Source organism: Dama dama, unplaced genomic scaffold (genome assembly GCF_033118175.1).
Source record: "Dama dama isolate Ldn47 unplaced genomic scaffold, ASM3311817v1 ptg000082l, whole genome shotgun sequence".
In the NCBI taxonomy this organism is placed as follows: domain Eukaryota; kingdom Metazoa; phylum Chordata; class Mammalia; order Artiodactyla; family Cervidae; genus Dama; species Dama dama.
The window spans coordinates 255,134-260,759 of NW_026870900.1; positions in this window are offsets into that span (position 1 = coordinate 255,134).

Sequence of the window (5,626 nt, forward strand, 5' to 3'; positions counted from 1 at the left end):
GTTTCAGGCTCTTCATGTTTCTCATCAAAGCTTCAGGCTCCTCCTATTTTTCAGACCGTTTCATGCTCCTCATATTTTTGAGAACTTTTGAAGCTCTTCATGTTTTCACACCTTTTCAGGCTCTTCATGTTTTTGAGCCCAGCTTCATGCTCCTCAGATTTTTCAGACCGTTTCATGCTCCTCATATTTTTGACACCTTTGAAGCTGTTCATATATTTCAAACCTTTTCAGGCTCTTCATATTTTTCGACACAGCTTCATGCTCCTTCTATTTTTCAAACCGTTTCATGCTTCTCATGTATTTCACACCTTTTGAAGCTCATCATATTTTTCAAACGTTTTCAGGCTCTTCATTTTTTGAACACCATTCATGCTCCTGCTATTTTTCAGACCATCTCATGCTCCTTATATTTTTGACACATTTTGAAGCTCTTCATATTTTTCACACCTTTTAAGGCTCTTCATGTTTTTCAACACCGCTTCATGCTCCTCCTATTTTTCAGACCGTTTCATGCTCCTCTTGTATTTCACACCTTTTGAAGCTCTTCATATTTTTCACACATTTTCAGGCTCTTCATGTTTTTCAACACCGCTTCATTCTCTTCCTATTTTTCAGACCATTTCATGCTCCTCATAGTTTTGATACCATTCGAAGCTCTTCATATTTTTGACACCTTTTCATGCTCTTCATGTTATTCAACACCGCTTCATGCTCCTACTATTTTTCAGAACATTTCATGCTCCTCCTATTTTTCAGACCGTTTCATGCTCCTCATATTTTTGACACCTTTTGAAGCTCTTCATGTATTTCACAACTTTTCAGGCTCTTCATGTTTTTCAACACCGCTTCATGCTCCTCCAATTTTCAGAACGTTTCATGCTCCTTATATTTTTGACTACTTCTGAAGCTCTTCATATTTTTCAGACCTTTCACGCTCATCATGTTTTTCAACACCACTTCATGCTCCTCCTAATTTTCAGAACGTTTCATGCTCCTCCTATTTTTGCCACCTTTTGAAGCTCTTCATATTTTTCGCACCTTTTCAGGCTCTTCATGTTTTTGAACACGGTTTCATGCTCCTCCTATTTTTCAGACCGTTTCATGCTCCTCATGTATTTCACACCTTCTGAAGCTCTTCATATTTTTCACACGTTTTGAAGCTCTTCATATTTTTACACGTTTTCAGGCTCTTCATGTTTTTCACAACTGCTTCATGCTCCTCCTATTTTTCAAACCGTTTCATGCTCCTCGTATTTTTGACACGTTTGAGGCTCCTCATATTTTTCACAGCTTTTCAGGCTCTTCATGTTTTTGAACACCGTTTCATGATCCTCCTATTTTTCAAACCGTTTCATGCTCCTCATGTATTTCACACCTTCTGGAGCTCTTCATATTTTTCACACGTTTTGAAGCTCTTCATATTTTTCACACCTTTTCATGCTCTTCATGTATTTGACCACCGCTTCATGCTCCTCCTATTTTTCAGGCCGTTTCATGCTCCTCATATTTTTGACACCTTTTGAAGCTCTTCGTATTTTTCACAAGTTTTCAGGTTCTTCATGATTTTCAACACGACTTCATGCTCCTCCTATTTTTCAGACTGTTTCATGCTCCTCATATATTTGACACCTTTTGAAGCTCTTCACATATTTCAAACAATTTCAGAATCTTCATCTTTTTCAGAACCGTTTCATTCTCCTCCTATTTTTCAGACCGTTTCATGCTCCACATATTTTTGTCACCTTTTGAAGCTCTTCATATTTTTCACACCTTTTCAGGATCTTCATGTTTTTAAACACCGCTTCATGCTCTTCCTATTTTTCAGAGCTTTTCATTCTCCTCCCATTTTTGACACATTTTGAAGCTCTTCATATTTTTCACAATTTTTCAGGCTCTTCATATTTTTGAACACCACTTCATGCACCTCCTATTTTTCAGACCCTTTCAGATTCCTCATATTTTTGACACCTTTTGAAGCTCTTCATATATTTCACACCTTGTCAGGCTCTTCATGTTTTTCAACACCGCTTCATGCTCCTCCTATTTTTCAGACCATTTCATGCTCCTCATATTTTTGACACCTTTTGAAGCTCTTCATAATTTTCACACCTTTTCATGCTCTTCATCTTTTTCAAAACAGTTTCACTCTCATCCTAATTTTCAGACTGTTTCTTGCTCCTCATATTTTTGACAGCTTTTGAAGCTCTTCATATTTTTCACACCTTGTCAGGCTCTTCATGTTTTTCTACACCGCTTTGTGCTCTTCCTATTTTTCAGTCATTTCATGCTTCTCATATATTTGACACCTTTTGAAGCTCTTCATATTTTTCACACCTTTTCAGGCTCTTCATGTTTTTCAAGACCGCTTTGTGCTCCTCCTATTTTTCACTCATTTCATGCTTCTCATATTTTTGACACCTTTTGAAGTTCTTCATATTTTTCACAGATTTTCATTCTCTTCATCTTCTTCAAAACCATTTCATGCTCATCCTATTTTTCAGACTGTTTCATGCTCCTCATATATTTGACAATTTTTGAGGCTCTTCATATTTTTCACACCGTTTCAGGCTCTTCATGTTTCTCATCAAAGCCTCAGGCTCCTCCTATTTTTCAGACCGTTTCATGCTCCTCATATTTTTGAGAACTTTTGAAGCTCTTCATGTTTTCACACCTTTTCAGGCTCTTCATGTTTTTGAGCCCAGCTTCATGCTCCTCAGATTTTTCAGACCGTTTCATGCTCCTCATATTTTTGACACCTTTGTAGCTGTTCATATATTTCAAACCTTTTCAGGCTCTTCATGTTTTTCAACACCGCTTCATTCTCCACCTATTTTTCAGTCGTTTCATGCTTCTCATATTTTGGACACCTTTTGAAGCTCTTCATATTTTCACACCTTTTCATGCTCTTCATCTTTTTTAAAACCGTTTCATGCTCATCCTATTTTTCAGGCTGTTTCGTGCTCCTCATATTTTTGACACATTTTGACGCTCTTCATATTTTTCAAACCTTTTCAGGATCTGCATGTTTTTGAAGACCGATTCATGCTCCTCCTATTTTTCAGACCGTTTCATGCTCCTCATATTTTTGACTCCTTTTGAAGCTCTTCATATATTTCACACCTTTTCAGGATTTCATGTTTTTCAACACCGCTTCATGCTGCTTCTATTTTCATACCGTTTCATGCTTCTCATATTTTTGATAACTTTTGAACCTCTTCATAATTTTCACACTTTTTCTTACTCTTCATCTTTTTCAAAACAGTTTCATTCTCATCCTAATTTTCAGACTGTTTCATGCTCCTCATATTTTTCACAACTTTTGAAGCTCTTCATATTTTTCACACCTTTTCAGGCTCTTCATGTTTTTCAACACTGCTTTGTGCTCCTCCTATTTTTCAGTCATTTCATGCTTCTCATATTTTTGACACCTTTTGAAGCTCTTCATATTTTTCACACCTTTTCAGGCCATTCATGTTTTTCAGCACCGCTTCATGCTCCTCCTATTTTTCAGTCATTTGATGCTTCTCATATATTTGACACATTTTGAAGCTCTTCATATTTTTCACACCTTTTCAGGCTCTTCATGTTTTTGAACCCCGCTTCATGCACCTCATATTTTTCAGACCGTTTCAGGCTTCTCCTAATTTTGACACCTTTTGAAGCGTTTCATATATTTCACACCTTGTCATGCTATTCATGTTTTTCAACACCGCTTATTGCTCCTCCTCTTTTTCAGACCGTTTCATGCTCCTCATATTTTTCACAACTTTTGAAGCTCTTCATATTTTTCATACATTTTCAGGCTCTTCATGTTTTTGAACACCACTTCATGTTCCTCTTGTTTTTCAGACCGTTTCACGCTCCTCATATTTTTGACACCTTTTGAAGCTCTTCATATTTTTCACACCTTTTCAGGCTCTTCATGTTTTTCAACACAACTTCAATCTCCTCATATTTTTCAGACTGTTTCATGCTCATCTCATTTTTGACACATTTTGAAGCTCTTCATATTTTTCACACCTTTTGAAGCTCCTCATATTTTTCACACCTTTTCAGGCCTTCATGTTTTTGAACACCGGTTCATGCTCCTAATATATATTTCAGACCGTTTCATGCTCCTCATATTTTTGACACCTTTTGAAATCTTCATATTTTTCATACCTTTTGAAGCTCTTCATATTTTTCACACCTTTTCAGGCTCTTCATATTTTTCAACAACGCTTCATGCTCCTCCTATTTTTCAGACCGTTTCATTCTCCTCATAATTTTGACACCCTTTGAAGCTCTTCTTATATTTCAAACATGTTCTGGCTCTTCATGTTTTTGAACACCGCTTCATGTTCCTCCTATTTTTCCTACCGTTTCATGCTCCTCTTATACTTGACACCTTTTGAAACTCTTCATATTTTTCACACCTTTTCAGGCTCTTCATGTTTTTGAACACCCCATCATGCTCCTCCTATTTTTTAGACCGTTTCATACATCTCATTAATTTCACACCTTTTGAACCTCTTCATATTTTTCACACCTTTTCAGGCTCTTCATGTTTTTCAACACCGCTTCATGCTCCTCCTATTTTTTCAGAACGTTTAATGCTCTTCCTATTTTTGACACGTTTTGAAGCTCTTCATATTTTTCACACCTTTTCAGGCACTTCATGTTTTCGAACACCGCTTCATGCTCCTCCTATTTTTGAGACCGTTTTATGCTCCACATGTATTTCACACCTTTTGAACCTCTTCATATTTTTCACACCTTTTCAGGCTCTTCATGTTTTTCAACACCGCTTCATGCTCCTCCTATTTTTTCAGAACGTTTAATGCTCTTCCTATTTTTGACACGTTTTGAAGCTCTTCATATTTTTCACACCTTTTCAGGCACTTCATGTTTTCGAACACCGCTTCATGCTCCTCCTATTTTTGAGACCGTTTTATGCTCCACATGTATTTCACAGCTTTTGAATCTCTTCATATTTTTCACACCTTTTCATGCTCTTCATGTTTTTGAACACCGTTTCAAGCTCCTCCTATTTTTCAAACCGTTTCATACTCCTCATATTTTTGACACCTTTTGAAGCTCTCCATATTTTTCATACCTTTTCAGGCTCTTCATGTTACTGAACACTTCTTCATGCTCCTCCTACTTTTCAGACCGTTTCATGCTCCTCATGTATTTCACACCTTTTGAATCTCTTCATAATTTTCCCACCTTTCAGGATCTTCATGTTTTTGAACACCGTTTCATGGTCTTCCTATTTTTCAGACCGTTTCATACTCCTCATATTTTTGACACCTTTAGAAACTCTTCATATTTTTCACACCTTTTCGGGTTCTTCATGTTTTTGAACACCGTTTCATGCTCCTCCTATTTTTCAGACCATTTCATGCTCCTCATATTTTTGAGACATTTTGAAGCTCTTCATATTTTTCACACCTTTTCAGGCTCTTCATGTTTTTGAACACCGCTTCAAGCTCCTCCTATTTTTCAGACCGTTTCATGCTATTCATGTATTTAACACCTTTTGAAGCTCTTCATATTTTTCACACCTTTTCAGGCTCTTCATGTTTTTCAACACCACTTTATGCTCCTCCTATTTTTTAGACCGTTTCATGCTCCTCATAATTTT